The sequence below is a fragment of the Mus musculus genome, chromosome X (genome assembly GCF_000001635.26).
Source record: "Mus musculus strain C57BL/6J chromosome X, GRCm38.p6 C57BL/6J".
Classification (NCBI taxonomy): Eukaryota; Metazoa; Chordata; class Mammalia; order Rodentia; family Muridae; genus Mus; species Mus musculus.
The window spans coordinates 66,839,160-66,855,485 of NC_000086.7; the positions used below are offsets into that span (position 1 = coordinate 66,839,160).

The following is a 16,326-nucleotide window of genomic DNA, read 5'->3' on the forward strand; positions in this document are numbered from 1 at the left end:
ATTCATAAACAGTCTTGTTAGTTTTATCTCACCTCTAACCATAGCCATTAATGGCCAAGTAAAGGGTCATACAGAATCCTACTACTGTAGAAGTTTCTTTTAATATATATACACATATGAGGAATCAAAACAGAGTCACTAAATAATAGGGAAACCATGCTCTCCACATTACAACTTTCACCATCAAGTGAAACATGCAGTGATGAACTGTTTATATCTAGTTGGATCATTAACCAAATGGTTTCCTCCAGCAAACAACTTAGGTTTTTGCGAATTTTTTATGATTTGCAAATACTCCTGGTAAGGCGATACTGCTGAAAAAGGAAGTCAGAGTGGTACCTGTAGAATCAGCACCTCTACTAATCAGCATTCATGGTACTGAAAGTTACTCTGAATGATACCAGAGGATAAATGTAACCATCAACACAACTACAAACCATGTGCTCTACATGGTGATTTGCCTACATGCTGTACTGGTGAAATAGTGGCACAAATGCAATGCAAGTAACTAATTAATCTCTCATGTAAATAAAGAAAATATCTAGGAAGAAAAAAAAAAAGAAAAAAAGAATGATACCTACTTCCTCCTGATATTTATTCGAAAGACAATGACAGTAATCATCCCAATGTTCTAAAACACTTGTATTCCTTAACAAATTTAACTTGCATTCTTCTTATTTGAATGATTATATGGCAAAAAGTGAAAATGCTATACTTCCATGTATTTAATTTTTTTCTGTGATATCATACTGTTTTTATATTAAAAACATACTGTTGTAATAACTCAGAAGATGTCTGATTTATAAGTCCTCGGAAAGGCATTTGTGAGATTTGAGAACACATGTAGTGGTTACTTGTAGTTATTCTTCCATTACCATTCATTTCTCACCACAAACATTTTATTTTTGAGCATTACTGTACACAGAGATGATCTTAAAATGTAGTAATAAATAACCTACAATTAATTGTTCAATAGAATACAATTCATGTGGAATATAGAAGTCCTTTTCCAAGCCAAAGTTTTCAAAATGTCAACTACAGTGTTCTTTGCCTTACATCTTTCCTTCTTTTTCCTAGTCTATGTTAATCTTAATGATGGTTTGAATCTATGGTTTAAGTTCTCTCTCATTCACTTTTTCCCTGTAACAAGATCATAATCTTCATGATCATATTTTCTTTAATTCTCATGAGTTTCAAAATTGGGCATGGTAAATAAGAATGTATCCTGGAGACATCAAATGTGCATATTTAACCAGAGACACCAATTCAAGGGAAACTGCAAGTGTACTGACACTATCACTCAGAGATCACAAAAACTATGAAAGGTAATATGAATTGTTCACAAAGAAGTTTGGGACATATGGTGTTTAAAAGATGGGCCACAGTCTAGTTAAAATACAGATAAGTAGCTGCTTGAAAATTTTCTAAATTATCATTTTCTATCATCCTCTCCAGATTTTGTAACATGAGAAATAAAGAAAAATACTCTTACCATGAGCTGATTCAATCGTAAGTCATGCAAAAATAAAAAATTCATTTTCCTTTACCATATATTTTACCAAAGATCCTCTCAAATTATATTCTTTTCATCTACACAATAGTCAGCACTAAGAGAACAACATGTTTGTTACAATTATTGATAATACAATATAATAGGCCAAACAATTTTACCTTCATCTACTTTTAATCTGATAGATCCATGTTGAGAATTATCCATGAAAGTCACCTTAAGAGTGCCTGATAAACTGGCCATTGGTGACACAGATTTAAACCCAGCACTCTGGAGACAGAGGGAGATAGATCTCTGTGAATTTGAGACCAGCTAGGTCTCTCCAAAGTGAGTTCTAGGCCAGCCAGAGCTACCATAAGAAATTTTGTATTAAAACCAAACCTAACAGAACCAAAAATCTATAAATGGTGCCTGATAAAATAAATGTTTGGCAGGACAGGACTGGTATTAAAAAACATATCCACAAGTGTTTTAGATATATTACCCACACTATCCAGATGTTACCTATATATGGTAACAATATACAGACAATTCCTGCATCTTTATATACAGAGAGAGAGAGAGAAATGACTTTAGTTCAGTTGGCTGCCTGACTAAAGCAGAGCACTGCACATAGACTCTGCTAACTCTAATATCCACTACAGGTCTTGAGGATAGCATAATACACAAATTCCCAATTTATTTTTCAGGAGTTCTGGTGAGTGCCAAATATAATGACATTCACAGGAAGAAGTGAAAATATCACTATTTGCAGATGATAAAATATATATACGTGACTTCAAAAATTCCATCAGAGAACTCCTAAACCTGATAAACAGCTTCAGTGAAGTAGCTGGATATAAAATTAACTCAAATCAACGGGCTGTGAAAGAAATTAGGGAAACAATACCTTTCACAATAGTCACAAAATATAAAATATATCGGTGAGACTCTAAGGAAGTGAAAGATCTGTATGATAAGAACTTCAAATCTCTGAAGAAAGAAATTGAAGACAATCTCAGAAGATGGAAAGATCTCCCATGCTCATGAATGGCCAGGATTAATATATAAAAAATAGCTATCCTGGCAAAAGCAATCTAAAGATTCAACACAATCCCCATCAAAATTCCAACTCAATTCTTCACTGAGATAGAAAGGGCAATTTGCAAATTCATCTGGAAAAATAAACCAAGGATAACAAAAACTATTCTCAACAATAAAAGAACCTCTAGTGGAATCACCATGCCTGACATTAAGCTGTACTACAGAGCAATTGTGACAAAAACTGCATGGTACTGGCATAGTGACAAGACAGGTAAATCAATGGAATAGAATTGAAGACCCAGAAATGAATCCACACAGCTATGGTCACTTGATCTTTGACAAGGGCGCCAAAACCATCCAGTGGAAAAAAGACAGCATTTTCAACCAGTGGTGTTGGCACAACTGGCAGTTATCATGTAGAAGAATGGGAATTGATCCATTCCTATCTCCTTGTGCAAAGCTCAAGTCTAAGTGGATCAAAGACCTCCACATAAAACCAGAGACACTGAAATTAACAGAGGAGAAAGTAGGGAAAAGCCTCGAAGATATGGGCACAGGGGAAAAATTCCTAAACAGGACAGCAATGGCTTGTGCTGTAAGATCGAGAATTAACAAGTGGGACCTCATAAAATTGCAAAGCTTCTGTAAGGCAAAAGACACTGTCAATAAGACAAAAAGGCTACCAACTGATTGGGAAAAGATTTTTACCAATCCTAAATCTAATAGGGAACTAATATCCAATAGATATAAACAGCTCAAGATACTGGCCTCCAGAAATTCAAATAAAACCATTAGAAATGGGGTTCAGAGCTAAACAAAGAATTCTCAACTGAGGAATACGAAATGGCTGAGAAGCACCTGAAAAAATTTTAACATCCTTAATCATCAGGGAATTACAAATCAAAACAACCCTGAGATTCCACCTCACACCAGTCAGAATGGCTAAGATCAAAAATTCAGGTGACAGCAGATGCTGGCGAGGATGTGGAGAAAGAGAAACACTCTTCCACTGCTGGTGGGATTAAGCTTGTACAACCACTCTGGAAGTCAGTCTGGCGGTTCCTCAGAAAATTGGACATAGCACTACCGGAGGATCCCGCAATACCTCTCCTGGGCATATATCCAGAAGATGTCCCAACCGGTAAGAAGAACACATGCTCCACTATGTTCATAGCAGCCTTATTTATAATAGCAAGAAGCTGGAAAGAACCCAGATGCCCCTCAACAGAGGAATGGATACAGAAAATGTGGTACATTTACACAATGGAATACTACTCAGCTATTAAGAAGAATGAATTTATGAAATTCTTAGGCAAATGGATGGACCTGGAGGGTATCATCCTGAGTGAAATAATCCAATCACAAAGGAACTTGCACAATATGTACTCACTGATAAGTGGATATTAGCCCAGAAACTTAGGATACCCAAGATATAAGATACAACTTGCCAAACGCATGAAATTCAAGAAGAACGAAGACCAAAGTGTGGACACTTTACCCTTTCTTAGAAATGGGAACAAAACACCCATAGAAGGAGTTACAGAGACAAAATTTGGAGCTGTGACGAAAGGATGGACCATCTAGTGATTGCCATATGCAGGGATCCATCCCATAATCAGCTTCCAAATGCTGACACCATTGCATACACTAGCAAGATTTTGCTGAAAGGACCCAGATATAGCTCTCAGAAAATTGGACATAGTACTACCGGAGGATCCTGCAATACCTTTCCTGGGCATATATCCAGAAGATGTTCCAACTGGTAAGAAGGACACATGCTCCACTATGTTCATAGCAGCCTTATTTATAATAGCCAGAAGCTGGAAAGAACCCAGATGCCCCTCAACAGAGGAATGGATACAGAAAATGTGGTACATTTACACAATGGAGTACTACTCAGCAATTAAAAACAATAGATTTATAAAATTCTTGGACAAATGAATGTATCTGGAGGATATCATCATCCTTAGTGAGGTAACCCAATCACAAAAGAAGTCACTTGATATACACTCACTGATAAGTCGATATTAGCCCAGAAATATAGAACACCCAAGATAAAATTTGCAAAATACAAGAAATTCAAGAAAAGGGAAGACCAATGGGTGGATACTTCATTCCTAGTTAGAATAGGGAACAAAATACCCATGAAAGGACTTACAGAGACAATGTTTGGAGCTAATACCAAAGAATGGACTATCCAGAGACTATCCCACCCGGGGATCCATCCCATTATCAGCCACCAAACCTAGGCACTATTGCATATGCCAGAAAGATTTTGCTGAAGGGACCCTGCTATTGCTGTCTGGTATGATGCTATGCAAGTGTCTGGCAAATACAGAAGTGTGTGCTCACAGTCATCTATAAGATGGAACACAGGGTACCCAATGGAGAAGCTAGAAAAAGCACCCAAGGAGCTGAAGGGGTCAGCAACCCTATACGTGGTACAACAATATGAACTAACCAGTACCTCCAGAGATCGTATCTCTAGCTGCATATGTAGCAAAAGATAGCCTAGTTGGCCATCACAGGGAAGAGAGGCCCCTTGGTCTTGCAAAGTTTTTATGTCCCAGTACAGGGGAATGCCAGGGCCAAGAATTGGTAGTGGGTAGGTAGGGGAGCAGGGCAGGGGGAGGGTATGGGGGACTTCCGGGATAGCATTTGAAATGTATATAAAGAAAATATCTAATAAATAAATAAACAAACAAACAAACAAACAAACAATAATGACATTCACATAGAATTTACAACTCTGTAACCTGAGCTACATACTGTTGACCTGGATTTTTTTCAGAGCCTATAGGATAAAAATGTGCTTAAGCGGTTCTTTCTTCTATTACAATGAACATTAATCTTTTCTGATGTTCAAAAACATGTTAGTCGTTGACTTGAAAATTATACATAAGGAATTCATAACCATAAAAACAAAGTCCTACATAAGACCAGAGAAATCCTCTCCAAGATCTAGAGCTGAAAATATGGCACATTGAGATGTTAAATGAAATGAGTTAAGCATATGTCTTTACACTGTACAGAGAAAGTGGTTCAGTCACCCATCACAAAAGTTGATAGGTTGCTCCACATAACCTTTATGGATGAGTAGTGCTAATTATATCCACTATATCACTCAGATAAAACCATCATCTCTCATATATCAGTCCTTGCAATGTAATGAAAGTTTGTGTGTGTATATGTGATTTAGTTGATTAGGACTAAAGAAACTAAAAATGAAAACAAGATAAATATAAGTTATGGGGAAAGTTATGCTGTACAAAAGGACAAATAGGATACAAAAGACATAAGGGAGGTTAGAAAACAGAATCAGGGCTAGCAGAGGGTGAGCTAATTTGAAGTCTAAATACAGTTTACTTAAACAGAATCTGAAACTATAACTGATAGAAAAGTCTCAAAATGACTCGAAAAAGTACATTATACAGCTATTTCTTATATTTACTTAACATTGTTAAGTTACCTAAAATCTAAATGTCAAACTGAGATCAGCTCAAGCTTGTGAAGTGTTTCTACATCTATATACCCTGGCAATCTAGATACTGAAAATTTGCAGAACAAGGTAAGCCTTAATATACTCAAAATGACATCTTACACATGCTAGATGTTAGTCGGAATAGAGCACCGCACACCACGTTTTGTACGGAATTGATGCAGATGTAGCATTTCTATCCCTGTCTAATTTGGTTATTATTACAATAAAAAGGGTGTTTTCACTCTGACCTAATTCCTTTTTGTGAATTAGTTATAGAGTAGCTAATTCCATTACCAGGAATTTCTCAGTGTAAATACTATTCAGTGTTTACTTTGTGGGTAGTTGAAGTGGTCATGAAAATAACTTTGTACTCTCTTTTCTTTTATACCAAAACTCTTAAACTAACCTGTTGAACTCTTTTCTAACCTATAGATTACAATTATGAATTCTCTTCAAAACAATCCTAAAAACATACCTATATGCAACATTATAGACCAAACAGGTTTTATTTATGACTTCAGAAATATATATGTATATGTACATATATGTATGTATAACTTTTAATGAAAAAAGAAGCCATGGAAAGAGAACAAGGAGGGATATATGGGATAGTTTGTAGGGAAGGTAAAGAAAGAAAGAAATGATATAATTTGAAAAAATATGTATTGTCTTCACAATCTTCTCACAGAAGCTTATGTTTACAGTAGAGGCAGATCATTAGCGAAATCAACAACCGGTCAAAATGTTGAGACCAACTGCCTGTAGGACATTGGCTCACAATTGATACATCTACAATACTACTCTAATACTTAAGGGTCAGGGAAAACCATTAAAGATGGAAAGAATGATTTTGAGAGCCAGAGACCCTAGAGATCTACTAGGAAATAATGTCTTACAGACATGACAGGAAAGCTGAACCAATGAAATCTCAACAATATGCTTGGCTTAACCTACATGATAAGAACACTTGATATGTCAGTATGGATGTGAGAATTTCACAAGGACCTAAGCACAGATGAAGAAATAAAGGGAAATGGCACAGAGAGAAGGATATAATGTCCAATGACAATTCCCCTGCTAAGACATCCTTTCCTGTATGGTCAGTCAAAAATAGAGGTATATGCAAGAGACACTGAATAGACTCATTAGCTTGATGCATACACATATACACACATACATACACATACTAAAATTAGGAGTTCAACAGGAAAGAGGGCGGAGTAAAAATTATTCATGGTGTTTTATAAATGTATAGAATACTAAAAATAATAATAATAAAAACATTAATCTTTTTCTTCTATAACCTATAGCTGTTCATACCCAGACAGTTCTCTTGGAGTCACATAGATATATAGCATCTGTAGTTTAAAAGTATCTATTGGATGGGGTATTGTATAAGAGTTTCGCTCAAGACTGAAACATTCCATCCTGCAGGGAATCCTCTTAAGCAGAGAGGCAAACAATTAAATAAATAGCTTGAAGAACTCATGGAAACTGATCAGATTCATTTGGCTGCTCCCTGCCTCAGTAAGCAATGAAAGCTGAGTGTTCCTATAAGAGGAAAAATAACTGGACAACATTTGACATGTGAATGAAATAATTAATAAAATATTTTCAGTAGAGTTAAGCTGCATAGATTCAGACAAGCTGAACTGCAAAGAAGACTTGGAGAAAAACTGTAAAGACTTATTAAACCAGACCTACTGTCTGGAAGAGCTGCCTGGAAGAGGTTTACACCAAATGACTCACTTGGAAAAGACATTCTCTGACCCACTGAACTGCCCAGAGGCTGTGCAGTATGCTTCAGGTTCCCAACTGTTGTGAGTTGTCACCTGTGCTGGGGTAGGTTTTGGTGATGCAGCTTTCTTTGAGTCATTTCTGCTGCTATAAGGAATCACTCACACTTACTGCTGTAAGTGACCCAATTAAAATTCACTAGTTCACCAAGTTGGACTTTGGTGGTATTTGTACTGTGGTCTGTTGTGGGCTCCCTATCTAGAGTGTTTAGACATGTACTGTATCTTCCCAGAGAGGTTTTGTGACAAACCAGATATAAATCTCCAATTTGCTTACAACTACAATACCAGAACAGCACGGAGTAAGTAAGTACATACTTTAAATAAAGCTTAACTATAAACAAAAACACTTAAAGCAAAGATTTGCTTTAGAACTGAAGGAAGGAAGGGACAAAACATTATCAGGTAAGTAAAACCTAACTTATTGCTCTTTGCCCAACATAAGAGATTCTTAAAAGAGTTTCGTAAAAGTTAAAAGAAATGCTGAGTAAGAAGAAAACACAAAATTGTATTATAATCACTGGTAAGAGAAATTACACCAACTCAGAAAGGTCTTTTACAACCATATATTAGCCAAATGCATCTTTAGTAAAAACAGAAAACATAAAAAAACAATAATTATTTAAATAACTTGAGAGATAGATCATACTGAAGTGCAGCAATAATATATAATATAGTTAAAATGTAAACCAGAAATGATGGTACACACCTGTGTATTATTGTGATGACGTTTCAGCACAATAGGAGGATTAAGAATTCTTGGCTAGCCAGGCAGTGGTAGCACACGCCTTTAATCCTAGCACTTGAGAGGCAGAGGCAGGTGGATTTCTGAGTTCGAGGCCAGCCTGGTCTACAGAGTGAATTCCAGGGCAGCCAGGGCTATACAGAGAAAACTGGTCTGGAAAAAAAAATCTTGGCTAGCCTGATCTATATAGGAAGACTTTAGCATTAAAAAAAATAAATTTGGGAATGGTGGTTCCCCAACCCATCATCATATAGACCTTAGAAGGTAGATGTAGAAGAATAAGGTTTAAGTTTAAGGCTTGTTTAGCTAAAAATCTTGGCTTTTATAAAAAGGAGCCGCATATAAGACTTTTTGTTTGTTTCTTCATCTCTTTTATTTTCTCTTCTACTGTATTTGTTCTTATCTTTAGGGTAAAATTAAGTTGTTATAAATTTTAAAAAATGGCTTTTTACACGTAAAAATATGTTTTGGGGTTTTTTTGTTTTGTTTTCTTTTTTTCTGTCTTCTATTTTTTTTTTTTTTCTTCGAGACAGGGTTTCTCTCTGTAGCCATGACTGTCCTATCTCCTTGTACTAAGGTCAAATCTAAGTGGATGAAGGAACTCCACATAAAACAAGAAACACTGATTCTTATAGAGGATAATGTAGGGAAAAGCCTCGAATATGGGTACAGGGGAAAAATTCCTGTATAGAACAGCAATGGCTTGTGCTGTAAGATCAACAAATGGGACCTCATAAAATTGCAAAGCTTCTGCAAGGCAAAAGACACTGTGAATAAGACAAAAAGGCCACCAAAAGATTGGGAAAGGATCTTTACCTATCCTACATCAGATAGGGGACTAATATTCAATATATATAAAGAACTCAAGAAGGTAGACTCCAGAAACCAAATTACCCCTTTAAAAAATGGGGCTCAAAGCTAAACAAAGAATTCTCACCTGAGGAATAACGAATGGCTGAGAAGCACCTGAAAAAATGCTCAACATCCTTAATCATCAGGGAAAGGCAAATCAAAACAACACTGAGATTCCACCTCACACCAGTCAGAATGGGTAAATCAAAAATTCAGGTGACAGCAGATGCTGGCAAGGATGTGGAGAAAGAGGAACATTCCTCCATTGTTGGTGGGATTGCAAGCTTGTACAACCTCTCTGGAAATCTGTCTGGCAGTTCCTCAGAAAATTGGACATAGTACTACCAGAGGATCCCGCAATACCTCTCCTGGGCATATATCCAGAAGATGTTCCAACCGGTAAGAAGGACACATGCTCCACTATGTTCATAGCAGCCTTATTTATAATAGCCAGGAGGTGGAAAGTACCCAGATGCCCCTCAACAGAGGAATGGGTACAGAAAATGTGGTAAATTTACACAATGGAGTATTACTCAGCTATTAAAAAGAATGAATTTATGAAATTCCTAGGAAAATGGATGGACCTGGACTCATCATCCTGAGTGAGGTAACACATTCACAAAGGAACTCACACAATATGTACTCAATGATAAGTGGATATTAGCCCAGAAACTTAGAATATCCAAGATATAAGATACAATTTGCTAAACACATGAAACTCAAAAAGAACAAAGACCAAAGTGTGGACACTTTGCCCCTTCTTAGAATTGGGAACAAACCACCCATGGAGGAGTTACAGAGACACAGTTTGGAGCTGAGACGAAAGGATTGACCATCTAGAGTCTGCCATACCCGGGGATCCATCCCATAATCAGCCTCCAAACGCTGACACCATTGCATATACTAGCAAGATTTTGCTGAAAGGACCCTGATATAGCTGTCTCTTGTGACACTAGGCCGGGGCCTAGCAAACACAGAAGTGGATGCTCACAGTCAGCTATTGGATGGAACACAGGGTCCCCAATGGAGGAGCTAGAGAAAGTACCCAAGGAGCTAAAGGGATCTGCAACCCTATAGGTGGAACAACAATATGAACTAACTAGTACCCCCAGAGCTGTGTCTCTAGCTCCATATGTATCAGAAGATGGCCTAGTTGGCCATCCATGGAAAGAGAGGCACATTGGTTGTGCAAACTTCATCTGCCTCAGTACAGGGCAACACCAGGGCCAAGAAGTGGTAGTGGGTGGGTGGGAGAATGGGTGGGGGAGCGGGTGGGAGACTTTTGGGATAGCATTAGAAATGTAAATGAAATAAATACCTAATAAAAAAAACAAAATAAAAAATAAGCAAAATAAACCCATGGCAAAAGGAAGATCATTACAAAAATAATAATCTAATGACTAAGCAAGTTTCTGTCACATGTTATCAAGATTGAACAATGTATAAATAAAAAACAAAAAGTCTAATAACAAAATTTAATTAATAGCAAATTTAATTAATTAATAGCAAAAAATTTAATTAATATTAAAATTTTATTAATAGCAAAAAGTTTCACATCAAGGAAATATCACGAGCTATAGGGCTTCAATACTATATTATATCAATACTCTTAAAAACTATCAATTCTCCTTAAGTTATTTTAAAAGCAAAGGAGAAAGGAATTTTAAATGTACTATATTTGGATTATCCTTACACAAATACCAAATCAAAAGAAAAGCTACAAAACATAGGATTTATTACATGGTAAATATTAGAATTTCTTCAGTATAATACTAACAAACTGAATTCAAGAACACAAAGATTACTGAAGGCACAGAACGTTAGCTCTGTCAGAAGATGTGCTTACCATGTGTAAAGCCATGCCTTCAATTTGCCAAACCAAACATAGGCTATGGATAAGTAGCATTCATCCTAAAGATACAGGATGCCTCAACATATAAAACGCCTGCATGTTATTCTGTATAAATATAAAACAGGAATTGATGTGTTGATGAACTAGAAGAATCATTTTTATTATGATGTTCATATAAATCAAAGGTATTTACAGATTCAGTGTCAATACTATAAAGCATCACTAAACTTCAAGATATAAAGCATTATTAAAATTCATATTAAATGACAGAAATAAGTGAATACCCAAAACAATAAATTATTCATCGATTTTTCATCAACAAATTCAATTAAAAAAATTAACATATTAGGAGATATTATGTGATCTAAATATTATAGCGATCTAGTAATCCAAGTAACAGAGTGCTGGCATAAAAGCAAACATACAGACAAATAGAACACAATGAATAGGATAGAAATTGGTATATATATATATATATATATATATATATATATATATATATATATATATATATATATATATATCTTCAACTGATTTTTAATAAAGGTAAATGGTATTACAAAGGACAATGATCATCCACACTCAGAAAATACAAATTAGAACCTTACTTTTTACCAGCTACAAAAATTAGCAAAAATGGACAAAACACTTAAATTTAAGTAATGAACCTGTGAAAATACTAAAAGAAAACATGTATTTCTTCAGAACACATGAAAAGGTGATGATTTGTGTTTCGAGAAAACCCTCAAAACTATTTATCTTTTTCACCACCTTTGTATATTGATCTCCCTCCTTAAACACTAAAGAGCCATCTCCCCATTATTCATATGCTGAAATGAATATATATTATAGTCTATTCTATATCATATAAAACATATTTCATACATATGGATGAATGTCAGTATGAATATATGTAAATATATATACACACTTAGGCCACTTCCCAAAATAATATATTTACATATTATTTAAACTGCATTGTATATTATGGGCAGAAAATCATAAGTTTAAATGAAATGTAAAAAACTCTTCCATCATCAACCACATCCTTTTCTCAACAAATTTAGTCCAAATATGTAGAAAACAAAAGCTAAAAGATACCCAAAATCCCATGAAGAGAAGAGGAAGTATATAATTTTCTCTTGAGAAGAAACTGAACTTTGTACTTGTATCAGTGAATTCTGTGAATTCTGTAAGTGAAGTAAACTTATATAAAAAGACTGTCCTTTTCCTCATATCAGCTTAGGATTTCCTCAGACCTCTGAGGTAAAATTTCTATTCTTTTACATTCTGAGATGTAATTCTTATGCTCTAACTTTAAAGTTCAGATCTGTTTAGTAAAAGTCAGAGCACAAGAATTCTCAACCTGCTCTATCCATATGTGTAGCCTATCTCTCACTTATTTAATACTGAACATTCATATAACATCTCATCTATAATACAAATCTTGACTTGAGTATGTAAAACAACTACTTCCTTTCTTCTTCAAATTAAAAATTATAATTTATACAGAGAACAAATATGCTTATTTTCTTAACCGTATGTGTCTATGGAATTTTGAGGGTGAACATCTGAAAAAACATTCCTTATATTGGAGAGGTTCTCCCACTTAAGTATGTCACAATTCTTATGGTATTTAACTTACATGCAGAAAGAAACATATAAGATGTTAATTGTCATGAAGCAGAAATCCATTAATATATATTTAGTACTTTGTCTTGTGTTATAAGTTATTCATAAGCAACAGATAACCAGAAACAAGCACAAACAGAATTTATACTTACAAATTGTTTACTTACACAATGGCAGTACACTTCAATTCCTTATGTAGGTCTACTCATACTCATAACTAACCAGTATCCTTGTAACTATTCCATAGTCACACAGAGGAGCCAGAAGAATGCTGCAGAGATACATGAAGATATGCTAACATCCTGAATGCAAAAATGAAAACAGGAAAGAAATTACCTAAAAAAAATACCTTTTCTATACAGAAGCTACAAAAGGGTTTGCAGTAATCTTTTATATTACCTACACCCTTTACATGACCTTTAATTGCCATTGGTAAAATGTTTTCCTTAAACTCAAATGACCCCAAAGATCATATTTCCATTGATGAAGGAGAAAATCTAGAAGCAGTTAGAAAAAAAAATTACCTATATTCATGGTGGCAGAGTTCTCAGACATGGTCCTTTTGTAACTCAATGATTTTGATGATGCAGGATGAGAAATTCTTTAACTCAGTCATGCAAAAAAGTGGAGATACCATTATATAACTTGAAATTAAAACTGATAGGCAATGTTAACAGCAAACAAACACAACATTAACTATGCTGTCAAACTACTGAGTACCAATCATTAATAAATATGGTCTATTTCTAAACTGTAAGGAACTTTAAAGAATTGAGGCAATCATATACTTTTCAAATATCCATCATAATATTCTGAAACAGCATAGATCCTAGAGAAGGACCTACTACAAATATTCTGCTACATGGTAATAATATTAAACTGACTCCCAATGTCTTACTAAGAGTTGTTCATCTCTTGCCTTTCAGAGAAGCTACTTCTTGCAGTGGATAAGAATAACATGGAAGCCAGGCGTGGTGGCACACGCCTTTAATCCCAGCACTTGGGAGGCAGAGGCAGGAGGGTTTCTGAGTTCGAGGCCAGCCTGGCCTACAGAGTGAGTTCCAGGACAGCCAGGGCTATACAGAGAAATCCTGTCTTGAAAAAAACAAAACGTCAACAACAAAAATAACATGGAGATCCCTTACTTACTAACGTGCAAACAGTAAGATACTGCAGAGCACTTAGCTCTTATTTAAACTGCATTGTATACTATGGGCAGAAAATCGTAAGTTTAAATGATTAATATGTATCATACCCCTACTGCCAAGGTTCAAGGATCATTGTATAGATAAAGTAAATTGGAACTTAGCTAGAAGCTTCCTGTTACTAGTTTTCAAGTATGTGCTATACAATCTTCTGGAATGGATTTAAGTTGTCAATCTAAAATTTAAATTTCATGACCTAAAATTATCAACCTGCTGTAAATAAGCAAAAACAAACAACATAGTAATATTTCAATCTGCATAATAAAACAAAGCATCATATCCAGGGAGTGATAACTAAACATATCCTTATATTATTATTAAGATGACTGAATACTAAGACTTATAGCAGTGTCACAAAATCAATAAGAAGCATATTTTGCAAAATAAATTCCATACTTAGCCGATTAAGGCAGCTGCGACACTCAGATTATTTTTTATCCTTGACACAACTCTATACAAAACAAAAAATCTATATACAAGATTTTATAAAATGAGTATCTTTAAAACATAGACATTACTAGTTTTTCTGCAGATTTAATTATTCATTCCAAATTGTTAATGTCATGCTTATGCCTGGGAAATGTTCCTTTGTAGTTTTGGCCCTTGTCAGGTGTCAGAGTTTACCCAGAGTCTTTAAATTTTGGCACTGAAAATAGTTTTCAGGTGCCTGAGGACTTCTAGACACATAACTTAGAAGGTTTAACATACTGATTTATGGTGTACATCTGTTTTAAATTTGTTCCTCTGATATTTGAGTAGTTTAACTCAGTTGTGCAGTTATTGCATGTCCAAGTGACTGGACCCCAATGAAACCTTGGACAACTATGCTCAAGTTGGTCTCTCTTACCACTAATATTTTGTAGACACTGTCACACTCATTCGAAGAATTTGATACATTCTAAGTAATTCCATAGGAAGAGAACATATGGAAATTTAAGTTTGTTTCTACAAAAACTCACCTTACGCCTCTTTGTCCCTCTATAGTTTTGAATTCTGTATCTTTTCACTGCAATGGAGTACAACAATGGGCACAAACAGCTTCTGAGTACCTTTAATGAAGTAGTCAGCCTAAGAATACTCTTAATGAAACTGAAAGAAAAATATTTGTAATTACTAAATATCGGCTAAAAATGACAATAGTAATTTCTAGCTGAAAACCACTTTTCTACAGATAAAAATATATGTCATGATTAGAAAATATGCTCAGCACATGAAATGACCCATGACTAATGTTTCACACTGAAAGCATGATACTTTCCAATCAAGAAGTTGCTTCAGAAATAACTAATCAAAAGGGCAATTATTATTTTACTTTTATATTCCAAATTTCATAGATGTTAGACTTTAGAAATACTTTGAAACATTAGACAAGGAAATATGAGGCAAAACTTAAACTAAGTTTTCTTAAAAAAAACAAACTGTGATTTATTTATTTTTCCAGTTTCTTGATTTTGAGTTTCAGTTTTTGGTATTTCATTCATGTTGCTGTTTCTCCTGCAAGTGGTAGTGGTGATATTTTTGAGAGGGAGAAAAAAGCTAGAGGGAGGGAGGTGTTGGAGGCTCTGCCACTTCTTTCTCCTTTTCTCCTGTTTCCTTGTTACACAGACTTGAATTAATACCACCTTTAAGTAAAATAACACATACTGAATATAAATAATTTAATGCATTTTTGAACCAAAAGAACAATGCTAATTATTTTAGTAAGGTTCTTTTGTTCAAAACAGTACCTGAAAACAAAGCCACATGACACAAACTGGAAGCATTATTTTTTTCTTGTTTGGATTCACAATTGATTCCTCTTTTGTATTTTAATACCTTGAAATAGAATCATAATTCTAAAAGCTTGTGTTCTACTATTTGGAAGATATAAAAAAATAGTCGTCCATATTTATAACTATGGATATTGAAAAAAAGTCTACCTTGGAAGACATTTTTCATAATGCATTTTCCCAAGTAGTTTTGGTTCTCAAGACTAAGTAGTGTCTAATAGGCCTCTCTTAGACCTGAAAGTATACTGAAATGTATATTGTACTAATTTGAAAATCATATACTTTACAAAACTTGAAGTAGTTCCCAAGGAGAAATTTGGCATCAATGGTGAAACAGCCCTGAGGAGTCCGTCTCCATTTCTAACCAGAGAAGATCATACTGAATGCTGAATTATTTACATTAAAACAAAGCAGAAATCATATTTCTACCTATTACCTATATGTCGTTTAATTGAAATGGC

General features: G+C 34.8%; 1 long non-coding RNA gene across 1 annotated transcript; it reads right to left on the bottom strand.

Annotated features, from left to right (window-relative positions):
- Window positions 1-11,253: 11,253 nt before the first annotated feature.
- Window positions 11,254-13,906, bottom strand: Gm30993. The gene is made up of 3 exons (XR_386951.3): window positions 13,416-13,906; window positions 13,059-13,193; window positions 11,254-11,364 (listed from the first exon to the last, which is right to left on the bottom strand). It is a non-coding gene; the product is annotated as a predicted gene, 30993 (long non-coding RNA).
- Window positions 13,907-16,326: the final 2,420 nt, after the last annotated feature.